This window comes from Hemicordylus capensis, chromosome 5 (genome assembly GCF_027244095.1).
Source record: "Hemicordylus capensis ecotype Gifberg chromosome 5, rHemCap1.1.pri, whole genome shotgun sequence".
NCBI classification, from domain to species: Eukaryota; Metazoa; Chordata; class Lepidosauria; order Squamata; family Cordylidae; genus Hemicordylus; species Hemicordylus capensis.
In genome coordinates, this window is record NC_069661.1 from 83,662,735 (window position 1) to 83,684,553 (window position 21,819).

Below are 21,819 nucleotides of genomic sequence, written 5' to 3' on the forward strand. Positions count from 1 at the left end.
GATGTTTTTGGTAGTGGCCTCTCTTTTAAAATGGACTCTTTTAAAACGATATCTATAACCCACCCACCCTGGCGCTATCATTTTGAAAATGCTTAAAATTTTCAGAAAACCTTAAAACTGTGGGTTGAGATAATGAATGGCCATTATATCTTGTTGTTCTGATTTGTTTTATTGTCTGTTTTTAATTTTTATTGCTCTGTATTACTTTATGGATAGATTTATTGTTTGATTTTGTTTCTGAACGACTGCTGTGGAATTTTTCAATGAGCAGTGAATAAAGACATGTATTAGTTTTTTTAAAAACTGGAAACAATTTTGGACCTTTAAGTTACCCAGGTTACACCAGTTGCTCACACTTCAGTCAAAGAGGTATGAGCTGTGGGAGGAATTGCAGCCTTTGATTTCTCTGAAGCATGTAAGACGAGCTTCCGTCTCACTTGAAAAATTATATATATTAATAACATGTCTGCGACTGGAAGAAATTTCATAACCTCCCACTGATTTTGCCAGTACATCTCTAGAATGCAGGGACAATGGCTGACATCCTTAGTAGCACTGTGTGCGTGCTTCACACAGTATACATGCAGCACAAGGCTCTGCGCTACTTTCCATGAGTCTGAAGTACAGACGCTATTGCAAAAGAGTGCAACTATCTTGAAGTTCTTCCTCTGCTCCAGAAGCACACAGTTACAGTGGGCACACATCCCTGACCTTCAGATACATGTTTCTGCTGTAACAGAGTGCTTCTGGAGTGTAGGGAGAGCTCCAAAATAGTAACACTTGTGCAAGAGCACATGTGATTTGGAAGTGCAGGAACCAATGTGAGTGTTAGCAATACACGCATGCTGTTGTTTGAAGCATGTAGGCAACATTAGTCAGGTTGTCAGCCACTGCCGTCATTCACAGAATCAAAGATGTGTTCTGCCCGGATTTGGGAGCTGTGTGTGCTCCCAGTTTTTGGTTGTGTAGAAGCAAGGTAGGAAGAAAACCTGGGTAGAAGTGATTGTGTAGAAGCAAGGTAGGAAGGAAAGCTACCCAGGAAGGAAAGCTACCCATTTGTTTGTTATTTCTCTGTGTAAACTGCCCTGAGCCATTTTTGGAAGGGCGGTATAGAAATTGAATTCATCATCATCATCATCATCATCATCATCATCACTTCTTCTCAAGTTTTCCTCCTACCTTGCTTCCACAAAACCAAAAATTGGGAACATATAATGCTCATAAACCCAGGTACAACACAGTTTTGGATTGTGTGAATAACCTAACTGTGTTTAGTAATAACATATCAGTATGCAATTCAGTACGCTATTGTACCTATATAATACCTGAGGGTGTGTACAACTAGGTTTGCCATACCCCCCGGAATTCTGGGTATCACCTGGATTTTAAGCATCTCAACCAGATTGCTCAGCCCACCCAGATTTGCCTGGATTTCAGCTTTCATTTTTTAAAAAGGGGGGAGAGGCTAAGCTCTAGCCCTTGTAGAAGTGGAGTTATGGAGGAAAACGTGCAGACACTGTTCTGCTCAACCTCTGGACTTGGATTAAGAGAAGAAGAGCACAGGAGACTAGCTGGGAGGGTTTCACTTTCACAAGTACAGTAATCCCCTGAGGAATGTTGCCTTGTTTATCATCAGCAGGGGATCTCTATGGGGCAGTTGAGAGGATAGTTTGCTTTTGATGTGAATCACTACCTGCCTACCAGACTGTATTGTAAAGTTTAAGGACTGTCTTGGCTTAACATTCAATGCATGCCTACTTTGAAGTAAGCACCATTGGTCTCAATCAGATCTTCTGTCAAATAAGTGTGTACAGAATTGCAGCTTTAATTACAAAGCTGTTACTTAAAAATTAACAGCAGCAATTTTTTCCCCTTGTTAAGTCAAGGAAAATGGTCAGGCAAAGATATCTTCCCCAACTAGGTAGATATCCAGAGCAAATACAAGTCAACTGGAAAGTGCAGCTGCTAAGTTGTATATGCAAATTATTTCCAAGCCAATTTACATAATATGCAAATTAGGCACCCGAATGTGGAGAGCCAGAATATGGCAACCCTGTGTACAACTCTCTGGAGATATGAGTGTATGTAGGTAGGGCAGTGGGATTGTTGCACCAGTCTCTACCTCTGTAGCTCTGTGTGTGGATGTGTACAAGTATACATCCATACGTACTTTTGTGTATGATTGGGAACCTGCAGGCTATACTTTGCCTGTTGAGTTAGACCTTTGTACACATGTAAGCTCTTATATAAATTAAGCATAACAGGACCAGACAAGGAGTCAGTGGTCATGATCCTGCTTCTTTAATGTATGTTCAGTCTTTGTGTGTACTGGAAAACTGAATACTGACAATGTGGAGACCAGAACAAAAAGAATTCCCATCATTCCTTTAGATGAGGGTGGGGAGACAGTCAACCAAAAAGATGGGATCAAGTCGAGAGCTGATTAATACAGATAACTTTCAAAGTGAAAGGTGAGCATCTCAAGGAAGCATGGGAAGTTAACTTAGGAGGTGAGGATTATTCCCTGGCCATTTATCCTACTGTTGTTTGCATATGCTAACTCAAAGGAATACTACCAGGGACATAGTTATAATTGAATGGAACTAATGTGGGTTCAAATAAAAGAAACCCAGATCCACCCCTCCCTATTTTCTTCCTTACCTCCCTCACTCCAAGGGGCCGGTGCGGAGAGGGGTGAACATGGGCCCCCTCTCCCCTAGCTACGCCCCTGAATACAACCCACTGGCAGAGGGAGGCCAGTGGCAGCCCATGTCCAGCTGCCGTGGCAGCCCCCCTTGCCCTGTCCCTGTGTCTGATATCAGATGCGGGCGGTTAGCCATGCCTCCACATCTGACTGCAGATGCAGGGGCGTGGTCTAGCTCCCGAACAAGGCTGCGCAGCCCCATTTGGGAGTTAGATCGAGGCCAGCACTGTGTTCGCAGCACGGCCAGGAGCAGTTTTCCCTGCAATGAAAGCCGCTTCTGGCCGCGCTGTGAACACAGCACTGGCCATTTAACTCCCAAACGGGGCCACGCAACCCCGTTTGGGAGCTAATCCACCACCCTCTGCATGGATTAGCTCCTGATATCAGCCTGATATCAGACGCAGGGGGGCGTGTCGGGGCCACAAGGCACGGCCCCTGAGGGGTGGCAGCCCGGGTTCTTTGAACCCAGTCACCCAATGGTGGCTACACCCCTGATACAACCCAACCTTCTAATGCAGTACAGCAGAGCTGCATATTAATGTACACTCTTTTTGTTTCATCTTTTAGTAGTTGCGTTAGGCAAAGAAGGCAATTCTTTGTCTTCTATTTTAATGATGTTTTCTCCCATGTAGTCTCTTTAATGCATTGTAATCACTGACTCGCAGATTTTATTTGCATTTCCATCCATTAAGCTCCAGAAATCATTTTACAAGACTGATTTGACCATAGAAAACCTTAATCTGTGTCAGTGATTTTATTTATATTTTTAACAGGTATTAGGAGGCAAAAATTAATCTTCAATCTGTAGTACAACTTAATAGCAACTTCTAAATCAGTTCTTTGACACCGTATAACCCTGCGTCTTCAAGAGACATTATTGTTTTTTATTTAGAAATAAGCAGTTGTAGAGTATTTATATAGATGTACCCGATGTACTTGTAAGTTTTCTGAAGTAAGATCTCTCAGACTACAGCTAGGTCACTCTTCTGGCAGGCCAAGTTCCCATGTCTATGTCTAGTGAGAAGAAAAGAACAGAGGTACATGTGTCATATAGCACTATGGTATATAAACAATTACAGAATAGATGACAAAAGAACCCATAGGAGAAAATATAGTGAAGGTGATAAACAGCTGTCAACCATTACATAAATGTTTTGAAGTTTTGTATCTTTGTGCCAAAGCTTTTATAATTGAGATTCAACCCATGCTAAATGAATCCTTTTGTCCAAAAAAAATTGCTTTCTCCTTCTTGTTTAACCAGCATTTTGTTACAACCAGTGTTTCTACAATAACCTTTGAGTGCCTGTGTTTTGGCATTTTGCAGGCTTGTACTCCAAGTCTGAGACTCCTGGGAAGAAAATTTTGCTGAAATGCTCAAGTAGAGTTTTTCTGTGAGAAGCACAGCCACAGAAATTCCTCTCAGACTTGCCTATTGTTGCAGAGAGAGCCTTTGTAATTACCAAGGGATTAGGGCAGAATATGAAAAGCCTTGAAGAAAGCAGCTTCCTTGCAGATCAGGATTGTGTGCTGCACAAACTCCGAAACAATCAGCCGGGTTAGTGAGGCAGAAGTGTATTAAAATGTTAAGAGTTCAAGGAGGAGGTCCGAGTGAAAACTCCTAATTAAAGAAATAAAAAAGGATTTCTAAAGAATGCCAGAGATTATGTCATTTGATTTCACCAGGAAGAAAAGGGGCCTTTTGAGGATTGCAAATGAGATGACAGTGCTGTACCAATACGATGGACTCATCCCTGTTCCACAATAAAAGTAATGAAAACTGAGCTTAATGGTACATAAATAAAAATAATTAAATAGAAGATAGTGGTAGTGGTACATTACCTGAATTAATATACAAGATTAAGAGGCCAATAACCCTGAAACAACTTACTTACTTTGATCTTTTATATAAATTAGTCCACCCTTTTAGGCATCAATGTGGCACAACGCAGCATTTGTAATTTCAGTTAATAAATTTTAAGTGTACCTTTGTGGGACTTTTTTTCTTTTACTAATAACTATTTCTGTATTTCATTGCTCCTTGAATGAGATATTTCCGATAAAATGGACTAACTCATACATTTTTCTTACAGTTTTTAGCTGTCTTGTTCTTTTCCAGTGAACGGACATCAGTAATCAGAGAGAGCCATTTATTGAGCTTGCGCATAGCACACCACGAGTTATTTCCAATGAATTGCCATAGTGCCCTATGACGTTATTGAGAGATAAACATTAACTGTTATTAAAGAAGTCAATTGCAAAACTTTTCTTTTGATTTCACTGGAAGTAGGATTTAGACCCAGGCATTTAACCAGTGGCTGGATTTGTGACATGATTCTTCAGAGCAGCTTTACAGTAGATAGTTACAGTAAAGTGGTTTATGGTGTTTGTGAAGGAGTGCAAGTGAATCAGAAGAAGTATTACATTAGAAAAAAATGATCCAATTCTGAACAGCAAACGTAATGTCCCCGCCCCCCCACAGAGTATGTTCCATGTTTCAGTGGAAACTCATTATGTGAGATAAGTTAGAGATGTATAACGTTTCAGATCTCTTGGTACAGAATAGATTGCTGGCTTTTATGTTTCCTTCTGGATGAAATATTAAGACACTTCCAAAATACTTCTCCCAAAAAGATTCTCTACAGGCTGTGTCTCTGTACTGGCCAAAGTATCTTACTCAGTTTGACTATAGAATCATCACACTGCTTCTCTGCATTGTTTGGACTAAAGCAGCAATCATAAGTGCACTTACTGGGAAGTAAGTCTTGATGAATTCAGTGAAACTTAATTGTGTGTAGGGATGTTAAAACACTACATGGTTAAATGTGTAATCATTAAGATGAGCCTTAAAGTTAGCAATTTCAGAAAATGTTAAAATGACCGGTTTCAGTTGCTCTGTCGATTGCTCTGGATTCCGGCTTACTCTATGTAGACCATTATAGTTAGTTTCCAAAAACCACTATATAACCTATGTGATGCTGCTAACACTACCAGAATATAATGCTGTACACTTGTACATGTAGTCGGGAGTTTTTGTGGGGGTTTTGCAATAGCTACTGCAAGCAGGCTTTTTGCCTAATGGGGGGTGGGGGTTTTTAATTGGAGGAGACCATGTTAACAGTTATAATTAACAATAAGAATCCAACAGTTTACACATTTAATTTATTCAACTACAATTATATTCCTACTTGTGAGTAATCATTTAAGGCTTTGCATTTGCTTAGGCTGAAAAAAGATGTTACAGAGGATGCATGATTTTTGCTCATTCTTCCCCTCTTTCTAATAAGGTCCAATAAAATAAGTGTGATGTGATATGATGGGATTTGACTTCCCCTATCCTAAAAGTCACAGCTGATAAAGTGAAATATCTGATGAAGTAATCTGTAGTAAACCCGCAGTGCAATGCTATCACATCAAGGTATGGGTGGAGTTCTGGCTTCAGTAGAATCTGGGATGGAACCATGCCTTCTGAAGGATATGGAAAAAATATCCAGAGAAAGCCCCAATTCACTGCATTCTGTTGGGTTCTGGACCCAACTAGAAATAGATAGAGGCCTCAAGGACAAGGAAGGAGACATTTTACCCTCCCCCCCCCCATGTCCTCAACCTGAGAGCTGGTCTTGTGATAGCAAGCATTACTTTCCCCCTTTGCTAAGAAGGTCTGCCCTGTTTGCATATGAATGGGAGATTATGTGTGAGCACGGTAAGATATTTCCCTTAGAGTATGGAGCCACCCTGGGAAGAGCATCTGCATGCTTTTATGCAGAAGGTTCCAAGTTCCCTCCCTGGCATCTCCAAGACAGGGCTGAAAGAGATTCCTGCTTACAGACTTGGAGAAGCTGCTACCAATCTGTATAGATAAGATTGAGCTAGATGGACCAATGGTGTGACTCAGTATATGGAAGCTTCCTATGTTCCTAAAACTTGTGTTCCAGTACAGGACAGGTAAGAAAAGCATATCCCCCACCTCACTAGATCAGAGTGGAAAAATGAGGGGATTCCTATCCTAAGATCTCTCTTCCAATCATCTAGGAAGAGAGATGATTACCTCCTTGTCTTTGGATGACAGACTTGATCATGGATGAGGGAGCCGACCTGGCTTGTATAACTGAGACCTGGATGGGAGAGGCTAGTGGCCCAGTTTGGGCCCCGCTTCTTCCACCAGGCTACTCTGTTGTGGAGTAGGCTAGGGGATGTGGGCCGGGGGGTGGGGTGCCTCTGGTCCATAAGGATACCATTTCCCTTACCAGGGCCCATGTGCGACAGTTGACTTACATTGAGTGTGTCTTTCTAAGGCTGGCAACTAAGGATAGATTGGGGATTCTGTTGGTGTACTGTCCACCCTGCTGCCCAACCAAGTTCCTAACTGAGCTGACGGAGCTGGTCTCGGAGTTGGTGTTGGATTCACCCAGACTTTTGGTTCTGGGTGACTTCAATATCCATTGTGAGGCTGACTTGTCTGGTTCGGCTCAGGAGTTCATAGTGGCCATGACAACTATGGGCCTATCCCAACTAGTTTCAGGACCAAGTCATGTTGCTGGCCACACACTCGATTTGGTCTTTTATTCGGATCAGGGAGGTGTTCCATGGGTGTGGGATCCGGTGGTTTCTTCATTATCATGGACGGACCACTACCTGGTTAAGGTTGGTTTCACAGCCACAACCCAGCCCTGCAGGGGTGGAGGACCTATTAAGATGGTCCGCCCGAGAAGGCCGTTGGATCCAGTAGAAATCCAAAAGGCCTTGGAGGGTTTTGATGTTGGTCCTGCCAGTTATTCTGTCAATGACCTGGTGGGAACCTGGAATAGGGAACTCACCAGACACGATCGCTCCTTTCCGATCTGCTTTTAGAGTGGCCCCTTGGTATACAGAGGAGTTACGGGGTCTGAAACAGCAAGGTAGGCGACTGGAGAGCAAGTGCAGGAGAACTCGGCTTGAATGTGATAGGACACAGCATAGAGCCCATTTGAAGGTTTATGCGGAGGCAGTGCGTGTGGCAAAAAAATTTCTGGTCTATGCACATTGCTTCTGCGGGTTCACATCCAGCAGAACTGTCCTGGGTTGTGAGGAGTTTGATTCAGGCTCCTTCCAACTCAAACCAATCCCTGGGGACTTTGTTCTGCTATGATGCTTTTAATGGGTTCTTTGCGGACAAAATCTCCTGTATTTGGGCTGACTTGGACTCCACTGTTTCTGCAGAGTCTATTAATATGGTGTCTAGCAATCCCTCTTGCAGTATTAGATTGGATCAGTTTGTGATGCCTGATGACGTGGACAAGCTGCTTGGGGTGGTGCAGCATATCACTTGTTCCCTGGATCCTTGCCCGACTTGGCTGCTTTTATCTAGCAGGGAGATTGTTGGGAATGGCTTAGTTAATATCATTAACTCATCGCTGAGGGAGGGTAGGATGCCTCCTTGTTGGAAAGAGGCAATGATTAGACCACTTCTTAAGAAGCCTTCCCTAAATCCCACAGTGATGGACAGTTATAGGCTGTCCAATCTCCAATCTCCCATGGTTGGGTAAGGTGATTAAGAGAGTGGTGGCTAACCAGCTCCAGGTGGTTTTGGAGGAAACCGATTATCTAGACCCATTTCAAACTGGCTTTAGGGCAGGCTATGGGGTTGAGTCTGCCTTGGTTGGCCTGATGGATGACCTTTACCGGGGAATCAACAGAGGGAGTGTGACTCTGTTGGTTCATTTGGATCTCTCGGCGGCGTTCGATACCATCAGCCATGGTATCCTACTGGATCGCCTGGGGGAATTGGGGATAGGAGGCACTGCTCTGCAGTGGTTCCGCTCCTATCTCTCAGGCAGATTCCAGATGGTGGAACTTGGTGACAGTTCCTCTTTAAAATGGGAGCTATTATATGGAGACCCTCAGTGCTCCATTTTGTCACCAATGCCTTTTAATATTCACATGAAACCGCTGGGTGATGTCATCAGGAGATTTGGTGCTGGGTGTTATCAGTATGCTGATGACACCCAAATCTATTTCTCCTTATCATTATCATCATCTTCTTCTTCATCAGGAAATGGCATTCACTCCCTAAATGCCTGCCTACAGGCAGTAATGGGCTGGATGAGGATTAACAAATTGAAATTGGCTCAAGGTCAAGCTTTTGAGCTAAGCAGATTCAAGCTCAAGCTGCCAAGAGCTCAAGCCAGCTCACACACCCCTATTAATCCCTTTGAGAAGTCCACAGGCAAGAGGTGAGGTCATGCCCTATCTCCTGCTGTTGCTCCCCTGCAACTGGTATTTAGAGGTATCTTGCCTCTGAGGCTGGAGGTAGGCTATAGCCATCAGACTAGTAGCCATTGAAAGACCTGTCCCCCATGAATTTGTCTAAGCCCCTTTTAAAGCCATCCAAGCTAGTGGCCATCACCACTTCCCATTGCAGATAATTCCATAGATTAATTATGTGCGGTACTTACTTTTGTTGGTTCTAAATTTCCTGACCTTCCATTTCATGGGATGATCCCTGGTTCCAGTGTTGTAAGAGAGGGATAAAAATTTCTCTCTGGCCACTATCTCTACTCCATGGATGAATTTATACACCTCTATCATGTCTCCCCGAAGTCGCCTCTTTTCCAAGCTAAAAAGCCCCGGATGCTTTAGCCTTGCCTCATAAGAAATGTGCTCCAGGCCCCTGATCATCTTGGTTGTCCTCCTCTATACTTTTTCCAGTTCTACAGTGTCCTCCTTAAAATATGGTGACCAGAACTGTACTGTGCTCCAAATATGGCTACGCCGTAGATTTGTGTTAAGGGCATTATTTATTTATTTATTTATTTATTCGACTTCTATAATATTAGCATTTATTTCTATAATATTAGCATTTATTTCTATAATATTAGCATTTATATAATATTAGCATTATAATATTACAATATTAGCATTTTTATTTTCAGTCCCCTTCCTAATGATCCCTAGCATGGAATTTGCCTTTTTCAGTTTCATCTGCAAATGTCTTCTTTTTCAGTGTCATCTGCAAATTTGGCTCTTTGCTGCTTACCCCAACTTCTAGATCATTTATGGACAGTTTAAAGAGCACTGATCCCAGGACAGATCCCTGTGGAACCCCACTTCTTAATTTCCTACATTGTAAAAACTGTCCATTTATTCCTATTGTCTCCTGTCCTTCAACCAGTTACCATTCCACACATGAACTTGTCCCATCATCCAATGACTACTGAATTTACTCAAGAGCCTTTGGTGAGAACTTTGTCAAAAGCTTTTTGGAAGTCCAAGTATATTATGTCAACCGGATCACCTTTATCAACAGTTTCTGATCTCTCTTCCCCTATAGTGGCCTGCTGCCCTGTCAATGCCTTGTCAAATTTCTAGATATGCTGAATGACTGTGCTCTAGAACAGTTGGTCTTGGAACCAACCAGAGAGAAGGCAACTTTGGACTTAATCCTGAATGGCACCCAAGACCTGGTGCGTGATGTCACTTTCATTGACCAAATTCAGCATACATGCAGGGAGAGAATCAGCAAGGAAGTCTAACACAGACACTTTAAATTTCAGAAGAAGAAACTTTTCCAAAATGAGGAGTATGGTGAAAAGAAAACTGAAAGGAAAATTCAGGAGAGTCACTTTACTCCAGAATGCATAGAGTTTACTCAAAACCACAATACTAGAAGCCCAGTTAGAATGTAAACCAAAAAGGAGGAAAGGTAACACTATCCAGGAGGATGCCAGCATGGCTAACAGGTAAAGTCAAGGGAGCCATAAAGGAGAAGAAGACTTCCTTCCAAAATTGGAATGCCTTCCCAAATGAAGAGAACAGAAAGGAATACACACTCTGGCAATAAATAAATACATACATACATACATAAATGCAAGGTTGACAATAAGGGAGGTAAAAAGTTTGAGGAACATTTAACTAAAAGCATCAAGGGGAATAACAAAAACTTTTAAAAATATATCAGAAGCAGGAATCCTGCCAGGGAAGCAGTTAGACCATTTGGGGGAGTGAAAGGGATGATTAAAGAGGATATGTAGGTTGCAGAGAAGCTAAATGAGTTCCTTGCATCATTTAGGTTGCAGAGAAGCTAAATGAGTTCCTTGCTGTCTTCACAGCAGAGGATACTGAGCATATACCTGTTCCTGAACCAGGCTTTTGGGGATGGAGGCTAAAGAACTGAGTCAGATAGAAGTGACAAGAGTTGATGTTCTAAACTGTCTGGAAAAAAGTTTAGAGAATCACCAGGGTCAGACTAGCAAATCGCCAGGACTAGACGGCTTCCATTCAAGAGTCAAATGTGAAATTGCTGACCTCCTTGCTAAAATATATAACTTATCCCTGCAACCCGGCTCTGTACCAGAGGACTGGAAAGTAGCAAATGTAACACCAATTTTCAAAGAGGGATACATGGACATCTGGAAAATTACAGGCCGGTTAGCTTAACGTCTGTTCCACTCAAATTGATGGAAAGAATCCTCAAGAATAAAATTGTAAAGCACATAGAAGAACAGGCCCTGATGGGGGAGAACCAGCATGGCTTTCTGCAAAAGCAAATCTTGCCTCACAAACCTTTTGGAATTCTTTGAGAGTGTCAACATGTGTGTGGATCAAGGTGATCCAGTTGACATAGTATACCTGGACTTCCAAAAAGCTTTCGACAACGTTCTTCATCAAAGATTTCTAAGAAAACTTACCAGTCATGCTATAAGAGGATAAGTACATGTGTGGATTGCTAGCTGGTTGAAGAACAGGAAACACAGGGTAGGGATAAACGGAGAGTTTTCACAATGGAGGGAAGTAAGAAGTGGGGTCCCCCAGGGATCTGTACTGGGACCGGTGCTTTTTAATTTATTCATAAATGATCTAGAAGTAGGGGTAAGCAGTGAGGTGGTCAAATTTGCAGATAATACCAAACTCTTTCGGGTAGTGAAATCCAAAACATAATGAGAGGAGCACCAAAAGGATCTCTCCAAACTGTGTGGGCAACAAAATGGCAAATGCAGTTCAATATTGGCAAGTGTAAAGTGATGCACATTGGGATGAAAAACCCCAACTTTAAGTATATGCTGATGGGATCTGAGCTGTCAGTGACTGACCAGGAGAGGGATATTGTGGTCATGGTGGACAGCTCGTTGAAAGTGTCAAATCAATGTGCGGGTGTGAAAAAGGCCAATTCCATGCTAGGGATCATTAGAAAGGAGATGGAAAATAAAACTGCTAATATTATGTAACCCTTATACAAAGCTGTGGTGCGGCCACACACCTGTAGTACTGCGTACAGTTCTGGTCACCATATATAAAGAAGGACACTGTCGAACTGGAAAAGGTGCAGAAGAGGGCAACCAAGATGATCAGGGGTTTGGAACACCTTCCTTATGAGGCAAGGATACAACACCTGGGGCTTTTTAGTTTAGAAAAAAGACAACTGCAGGAAGACATGATAGAGGTCTATAAAATCATGCATGGCATGGAGAGAGTGGATAGAGATGACATTTTCTCCCTCTCACAAAACACTAGAATCAGGGCATTCCATTTAATTGATTGCCATGAAATTTAGGACCAACAAATGGAAGTACTTTTTCACACAACACATAATCAACTTTTGGAATTCTCTGCCACAAGTTGCGGTGACAGCCAACTACCAGGATGGCTTTAAGAGGGATTTGGATAACTTCATGGAGGAGAGGTCTATCAATGGCTACTAGTCAGAGGGCTATAGGCCACCTCAAGCCTCAGAGGCAGGATGCCTCTGATACCAGTTGCAGGGGAGTAACAGCAGGAGAGAGGGCATGCCCGTAACTCCTACCTGTAGGCTTGCAGTGGCATCTGGCTGGCCACTGTGTGAAACAGGATGTTAGACAAGATGGGCCTTGGGCCTGATCCAGCAGGGCTGTTCTTATGTTCTTAATGCCACATCTCCTTCTGTTCCCCACCACCACTGTAATAGCCACCCCAGGGGCACTGAACACCACTCCCATCTCCAGATAAACCCAAAGAAATACCTACATCAAGCCAACACTGCATGTAACAGAGGAAGGATAACTGGTGACAGTGTGTCCTGCCCAAGCCCTCAGTCCCACCCCTGAAGGCCACTACCAAAGGCCAGCCCCTTTTGGTGGCCGGATTTGGCAGCCACCAACAGGAGGCCCACTGTTGGCTGCTCCTAAGGCACAGCCTTGGCTTTTAAGCAACAACAACAACAACAACAATAATAATAATAATAATAGAAATTGAAAGGCTGTGGCAGAAAAAGACCCAAATAATCCCAGTGGTAATTGGCGCCCTGGGTGCAGTTCCAAAAGACCTTGAAGAGCACCTCAACACCATAGGGGCCACAGAAATCACCACCAGCCAATTACAAAAAGCAGCTTTACTGGGAACAGCCTATATTCTGCGACCATATCTATAACAACAACAACATTGACAATAAAATTCTGGCATCCCAGGTCCTTGGGAAGGACTCGATGTCTGGATAAAACAAACCAGTCAATAACACCTGTCTGACTGTGTAAACAAGAGATAATAATAATAATTCGATTTCTATACCGCCCTTCCAAAAATGGCTCAGGGCGGTTTACAAAGAGATAATGTCAGCAGTAGTCCTTTCTCTCCAACCAACAGACCCAGATGGAAAAGGTCTTCCAATCAGCCAGGAGAGGGGAGAGGCCACAGACCAGGACAAGAGACACCAGCAAATGGCAGAACAGTCTTTGTTGCCATCAAATCTTACAATTTTCTTGGTGTTCCAGCAGGCAAGATAACAAACAAACAGAAAGCAGAAACAAAGTTCACTGCAGCCCTGCTTCCAGTCGTTCTGTCCTCTGCTCTGGCCTCTTCGCCTCAGCTTTTAAGCAATAATGACTGCAGCAGTCCTTCCTCTCCCTTGGGACTTGCCTCTTGGAATCTTCTTATTTGGGATTCTACGATCTAGATCAAATTTGGTTTGGAATTGGCATGCTATGTGTTCACACACACACTCCTCTCCTTTCTCTTCATGTAGTCAGATGCACTCACTTTCTTGTTTGCACAAACCACAGTTTGTAAATGGATCTAAATTGCCCCACCCCCAATCAGAACTGAAAACCATAATTTTGGACCTGGCTGCAAATTTGGGTTCGGAAGCAATGTACTGTTGGTACAAGCTTTCCCCTGATTTAGACACAACTTTAAAATATGGTCTGCTCAAGCCAGGAGTGTATGTGAGGAGGACAGAAAACAGGAGCATGTAGCCCAGTTGACAATGTTCATACCATTGTTGCAGCATTACATGGTTTGACTGAGCCAGGCCTATTTGTATTAAATAATGAGGCTTTTATGCCCCATTGAGACAGTGAAGCTATCCTCACAATCACTGGAAAGCAGGCTAAGGGAGCTTAGCTCACTTTCCAGGGATCCTGGGAACCACCGGGCTCGCAGGTGAGCCCAGTGCTCCCAAGGCAGCTAGCCCGCCTAACTACCCCTCCCCTAGACAAGGTTAATGGAGCAAGCGCTCTGTTAACCTCATCTTTTTGCTTGTGTGTTGCCGCAGTGTGTGGCGACACATGAGTAGACCCCCGACCGGGAGGCTACGTGGCCCCTGATTCCCACCACCCCTGCCGGCTCTGTGACAGAGCTGGCAGTCGTGTGGGCAGCCAATCTGGCCGCCCAGCTACAAGTGGCTGCTTGTCTGTGGGGAGAGTGGGCTTAGCCCGCTCTCCCTGCAGTTAGCCCCAAAGCTCGTCTCACTGATTGTGAGAAGAGCTTCTGTATCCAGTCTCCAACTTCTTTCACCAGCTAAGATTCTGTACAACATAAATGTACACTCTTTAAGTACTACATCCATAGTACCCAACTGTGTATATATTGTCTATGAAACTTGTCAGTTTATTTAGCTCATTCATAATAAAGTACCTGGCTGCCTAATTAGATGGGTTATTACAAGCACATTATTGTTGATCAGTTTGGCTGATAGCACCACATTTAAAATGTTTGCCTTGTTCTGTGAAGATACGATAATCTAGGAAGCACTTACCTGGAGATTGCTTCATTCCATCATTGCTGGTTTATCCCATCTGACAGCTGAATTTTCATTATCGAGGGCTTCAGCCATGCAAGGTCATGTTATGTATTATTTCCTACAGAACTCTGAACAGCCTGCTGATAAAATTACAATGTGTTATACTCAACAGCATTTTCACAAGGATTTTTCATACTAAGGAAGAGTGTTAGTAGTATTTTTGTAACATAAAAGGATTATTTTAATCTAGTGCAGCTCAAGTGATCTCATGCCCTTTCTGCCAAATGCATAACTGTTCATGCATTGGGTTGTGCAAGGTGCAGCTAAGGGGAAACAGTGAATGCCATCACTTATTAATTTGGCTTTGTGAATTTTGATTACATTTTAATTTTTGTAGATAATAATTATTGCACTGTGGAGAGCTTCAGCCTTACCACAGCGATATTTGAGTTAGCCATATATGTATCAGCAGTGTAATTAATTTGTGTATCCTTTGTCCTTTTTTCAGAGAAGGTAGACAAAAGTTAAATTGTTACACTACATACTCCAGGATCTCCAGAAGATCTGATGCACGCTCAGAGCACAGGTTTTGTTCCCACTTTCTCTCTTCTATTATAGGAAACACTTGGTGAACACATGGGATTTCCCCCAGTGCACATATGATATGTGTGCTGTTGTTAAGACAATGGGATGCAGGTACATTGCAGATGCTGCATGTATTTCATTTAGTCACATTATATTCTACAAAGACAATTGTTCTTAGGTCTTCCTACCTATTTGCTGAGGTACTATTGTAACGTCTCTTTTTTGCCAACATAGCTGGTGTACTTTTGACTGCAACGTATAATTGTTGCTCTGATTTAGGAAACTTTCATTAAGGAGCTATTTTAGTTTTTACACTATTGCTGTCTTACCTCTTGCTAAGTTCATTTCATTATTCTGAATGTAGCCAGTTTTAAAGTTGCATGTGGTGTGAGCTAATTCAAGCCTCCCGTGTCACAAAGGACTTTTTTTTTAAAGGAGTATGTAAGAATCAAATGCCAAGTCAGTGATGGAGGCTGAATATATTTAGGACTTCAGACATGGCAAAATAAAGACAATGCCCATTTCAGATGTCATGTAGAACCAAGTCTGATCTTTGTGTGACGTTCTCAGACTCTGGCCTACATACATTCCCATCCATTCCACATGTAAGGGGAAGAAGGATTACTTGTTATCCTGGGTTAGACATTGTTTTTGTACAAGATTTTTGGGCCTCCAGGAACTTCACCCCCGTGATCCTATAGAGTTAATGGCTTTCTATTTGCAGTTTTGCTATTTGCAGTAATGGTGGAGAATAGAACTCCCGCAAATACTGAGGCCCACCTGTACTTGGAAGATACCCTTCCCAATACTGAGAATGCCAGGCACCAAGCATTCTCAGTTACAGGGAGAGATCCCTCTGCAGACAAACACTGTATTTGTAAATTGTGGTGGAACAGAGCACATTGGTATGAAGGGTGGAACTTTCTGGTGAGCTTCTATTTATTTATCTATCTATTTATTATTTATTTATTACATTTTTAATATCCAAAGGTTCTGGGTGGTGCACAACAAGTTTAAAGAGATAGTTTAAAACATTTTAAACATACTGCTTAAAACAATATAAAAACAATTTTAAAACAATTCAAAACCATTTAAAACCAATTAAAATACTAAAAACAATTTAAAAACCTTGGGAGGGCATTAGTAAGTTTATAGGGCTCTCTTAAAGGCCAACAGCAAGCCTAAACTCTGGATATCTGCCGGGAGTGCATTCCATAGGCCAGGAGCAGCTACAGAGAAGGCCTGGTTCCTAGTCGCCACCAGACGTGCCAGTGGAAACTGGAGACAGACCTCTCCAGATGATCTCAACGTGTGATGGGGATCATACAGAAGAAGGCACTTTCTAAGGTAGCCTGCACGGGAATAGCTAGGGAAGAGGGGGCCCATGTTCACCCCTGTCTCTGGCAGCCCCTTGGAGTGAGAGAAATAATGAAGAAGAAAGGGAGGGGTGGAGCTGGGGACCCTCAGGAGCTCGGGGGCCCAGGTTATTTGAACCCATCCACTCAATTATAGCTATGCCCCTGGTAGCCTGGCTCCAAGCTGTTCAGGGCTTTAAAGGTAATAACCAACACTTTGTTTTTTGCCTGGAAACATAGCAGCAGCCAGTGCAACTGTTTTAAAACAGGCATAATATGGACTCTCTGGGTTACCCCAGAGAACAGTCAGGCTGCCACATTTTGAACTAACTGAAGTTTCCTTGTACAATGTTACTGTGTAAAATGTACAGGGTTAGATAGATGAGCAGGGCGAATAGTTCCAAACAAATTAGATCTGAAGCTTGGATTGTATTATATCTAGTGTTGCCAGCAAATGCTTTAGAAAATAATTTTAGAGCTTGGAAAGGTGAGAGGAAATAAACCATTCCTGCTTGGAAAATCATTTCCCATTCAGAGATGTTTGCCAGAATAACCCTTCCTGCTATCCCTTCCACCCTTAAACAACTGATCTCTACATTTAAGAAGGAACACAGTACCACTCATGGAACAGGTCAGATTATTGTTGCTCAGACAAAGCAAAAGTAGCCATTGGAGAGCAGACATCAGGAAGCAATCACTTCAGGGAGTGGGGCCATGCAACATAGCTTTGGTTCTTTATCTCAAATCTTCCAACCTACTAGCAACTTACTAGCTGCTCCCTCTGCAGATGAAGTGGAGAAGTAGATTCCTAAACAACTTATTAGAGTCAAGGGGCCCAGTTTAACTTTAGTATCCCATACAATTCCTTTCCTTAAGTAGTGCTCCACAATAATAGTCAATCTATATATCCACCATTTACTGTGGGAAGAATATTTGATTTTCTGCACTGAACAGATCTAATAGGAAATATAAAGGTTGTCCACATGACCAGTAACAGTGGTGCCTTTGGGGGGAGGATGGATGGCAAGAAGGAAGGCTCCTACCTGCCTCCCTGAACATGATCAGATCTAGTTCCAAGGCTCTGCCACTCTCATGGCACATGAGCCATGCCATGTAGCAGAGCAGGGAGCCAGAGGAGGAAGTCCTCCAGTATCCCTCAATGCACCATGCCGGGAGCACAGTGCATTGAGGTATTCTTCCTCAGCCAAGCACTCTTGCCACCCGGCTCTGTATCTGCTCAGGCTGCCTGCAGCCTGCACATACATGACCAGGTACCTCATAGAAGGGAGTGCTCACAGCCCCAAGAAGACTGCCTCCCTTGCCTAATAGTAGTTACGCCCCTGATTCTGTATTATTTACACATTCCTCAGATCTTCAAATGGATGTTGTATATTGATACGTATTATTATTATTATTTCTAACACTTTAATTTCAAAAAATGCAAATATCAAATGAAAGCAAAAGTATGCCTTAAAATCTAACCCAAATCTTTCTTCAAAAGCTCTTTTGACTGCTCACTGGTTCAATATTGCTCTGCAGCACATCTCTCTCCATATAGCAACCTGCTCTTTCATTATCAAATGTAGTTCATTTTTTGCTGGCTTAATTACTTGTCTTCTAGAGGAAAGGAGTGGATAAAGCCAAGATACATTCACACTTCTTTGGGGGTGGGGCAGGGGGATATTGTTACACTCAGGAATTTAGACCTGCAACATACTATACTAAAAACTATCATCAGTTGTTCAGAGTTGCATCCTATATCATTGAATCAGTATGGAATATCGTGAGAAAACCCCATCTGCATACTGATAAATAATATATCTTCTTCTTTATATATATATTTCTCTTAAGCATACCCATTGCTAATCCCATGTGTGGCAGCTGTTTCAAGAGTTCAAGCAACTGCCGGATAGTGATGGGGACAGGTGGGAGGGAAGAACATGGGGGTGGCAGACAGCCAGCCAGCGGGGTAACAAAATAGCAGTGGCCGGCGGGCAGGCGGGGGAAGAGGGCGGCTAGCCAGCCAGGAAGAAAACAGCAGGTGGCGGCAGTAGGTGGGTGAGGGAAGTAGCAGCAAGCCGGCAGGCAGGGAAAGCACCTGGGGGGCAGTGGAGGCTGGCTGACTGGCTGGGGGGAAGCGGAGGTGGAAGTAGATGGTGACGGTGGTGCGGGGGGGGGATGGCATGGCGGTGCCATTGGCGGTGGCGAACTAGAGTGCAGATGCTCTGTGCCCGATTCAACTAGTATTTATTAATCCAGTTTAAATGAAAAGATTTCTACCCCACCTTTCTATTGCTTGGATTGGGGGGGGGCACAGCAGAAGCAGCCCAAACCTCCCCGTAGCTTTTGCAACACCCCTTAGGTACTGTTTATAGGAGGTTGTGGGAAAATGTTTTGCCTAAAACTGGATGAATCATGGCAGGAGCATAGCAAGGCTGGAGTAGGCCCTGAAACAAGAATGAAGATGGACCCCCAAACCCACTGCCTTCTCCTCCACCACACCCCAATATATTTACTGCTAACGAACTGTAAGGACATGGTGAAAAACAAAACATACATGGCATGGCCTTTCTCTTGCTCCTATGCAAATAATATCACACTCTCCCCATACATGCATACATTCGCTTTTTCTCTGACACATACACACACAATCCCTTGACTCAGAAACATTTTAAACACATTTATATTTACTGCTATCACCTCATATATTAATACGACATCAACAGAGAAAGCTATCACCTTCATCGACCCAGGGACATTTGCCCCTGGATATGCCCCTGAATTGGGATGAGGCTTGTACATTTCATTAAGGTCTTCCCTACATCATTTGACAGAATTCAAGCACTGCATCTCTCCACCAACTAGTTGAAACACTACAAAAACAGAGAATATATAATAAAACAAACATCAAAATAAAACAACACTGTAATAAGTAGCTGAACATCACAAAGCAATTCCATTTTATATCCCATCAGACAGGACAGATGTTATTGATGCTATGACCCTATGTTGATACTCTGCCTGGTTTCAGTAATAATAATTTAAATTATTACTGTTAATTATGTGGCTTAAGCCTGGAGCCCATACCATATAGCAGTGGTTTCATGGAGCCATTATTTCTAATGTTGTCAATTTTATAGACAGTTCATTTTAAAGCAGTTATATGTATTATATCAATACATATATTTTGGACATATGTATAATGGAAATATAAGCTTTTCGACTGGTTTATGTTTCATTACTGACATGTCCATATTTCATTTTGTAGTAAAGAAATGGAGGTAACTCCTCAGTGAGACAGGCTCCCTGTCTCTTGCATTAAATCTTAACTTCCAGAGTGTCAGAGAAAGGCCACCTGAGTAATTTCAGTACCAATACTAGGTGTTTGAAACACTTCTTTTAACACTAGAGTGCTTTAATTGTTCATGGAGCCCGACCCCTTTCCATGTTGCTTTAAGGCATTCTGCTCAGTTTAGAGTCACTCAAGCAAAATGGGAGCATCTGGTTGCAGTGTCAAAATAGCATAGGCAACCAATGCAGCACCCAAGTGGATAATCTCAGCACAGAATACAAACAATACATTAGCGATTGTCAGGAGACTACAGTTCCTATCCTTATGAAATACATTGAGGAACATTTTCAAAATTTAAGCAAATTGTGGGTCTCTTTTTTTCCTCATTCTTTGTCTTTCTGTTTTTAAGCAAAGTACTTAATCATTAGGCACATAATGGCACAACAGGGAAATGACGTGATTAGCAAGCCAGAGGTTGCCGGTTGGAATCCCTGCTGGTGTGTTCCCTAGAATATGGGAAGCTCCTATATTGGGCAGGATATAGGAAGATGCTGAAAGGCATAATCTCATACTGCAGGGAGATGGCAATGGTAAACCCCTTCCGTATTCTACCAAAGACAACCACAGGGCTCTGTGGTTGCCAGGAGCTGACACCGACTCGACGGCACACTTTGCCTTTACTTTACTTAATCATTGCTTAGAATTTCATTCTATTGATTCTCAACAGATGCATTGATTACTGCTTCATTTATGTTCAGTAACGTATGAACACAACATGCTTCTTTTATGTTATATGTTGAGAGTATGAAAATAGGTTTCATATCCAACAGGAGCCATGTATCACCTTTTTTAAAAGTACTGTGTTGTTATAATAGTAGTTTAAAGTTTTATTATGATGATAAATTACTGAAATTATAAATTACTGAAATTTTTGGTACTTTTCCCCCCTGGATACCTTACAGTGATATTTTCTCTGCTTTGTTTTCCTTCTTATAGGGTTACCACAAAACTTCACTCTGGCATAATGATTTACAGTAAGTAATTTTTCCCATCAAGAAATTCATATTAGCGTTTTTTGTTATTTTTAGTCTGTAATTCTGTAAAGTTGCATTACTAAATAGCTGTCACTCTGGTTTATAGAGGAGAAAATTTGAATTCTTTGACTATTGCTCCTGAAATGAATGCAAAATGATACTGTCAGAGCAGCACATGTGACATCTGATAGTAGATCCAGACCTAACCCCGAGGGCAGATTACTCCTGCTTCAGGCAGGAATAGTCTATGCATGGCATCAGGTCAACAGGTCAGGAAGTATAAATGCTTAAAGATTCTAAACAGATACCACCTCATATCTGTTCCTGCCTGGAAGAGCTACCTCCTGTGGCTATGACAGAAGTGACCTCCTGAGTGTATGCCTGTGTTCTGGAAGTTGAAGACAGATTTTTTTTTTCCTGACTATGCATACAGGATATGGTTTTTTAAAGATCTTGTCTACAGGCCTGGGTCTAATACCAGTGAGAATACTTTTCAATCTATCAATGACAAAAGTGTTAAGCATATGATGGACTTATTTGAGAATTCATTTTGTTGTACCAGATTCTGCAATCTGGCCTAGGGTTAATCTGCAGAACTGGGCTGTGAACACACACAATTAATCTGAATTAAAATAGTTAATTGATCACTCCATGTGGAGCCACAATTAAACCTTGGCTATGTGCAGTGTCAATCCATATGGTCCCTTATTCCACACCCAGGTCAGAAAAATTAAACTTCGACCCTCCAGCTGTTGTCGGATTACAAATCCCATCATTCCCAGACACTGTAGCTAATAGTCAGGGATGCTGAGAATTGTACTCCAACGACAGCTGGAGGACCGAAGTTGTGCAGCCTTTTCCTAAAGAATCCTTGCTCCAGGTGC

At 42.5% G+C, this 21,819-nt stretch overlaps 1 protein-coding gene across 21 annotated transcripts in view; it reads left to right on the forward strand.

The window, feature by feature from the left end:
* The window catches only part of TENM3 (teneurin transmembrane protein 3), a 2,371,016-nt gene that overhangs the window by 706,759 nt on the left and 1,642,438 nt on the right, over positions 1–21,819 (forward strand). For all 21 annotated transcript variants that reach the window (XM_053252610.1, XM_053252608.1, XM_053252605.1 and 18 more), the window contains one exon: positions 20,898–20,935. The gene's annotated coding sequence lies outside the window, so the exon portion shown is untranslated. The remainder of the gene's footprint in view (positions 1–20,897; positions 20,936–21,819) is intronic.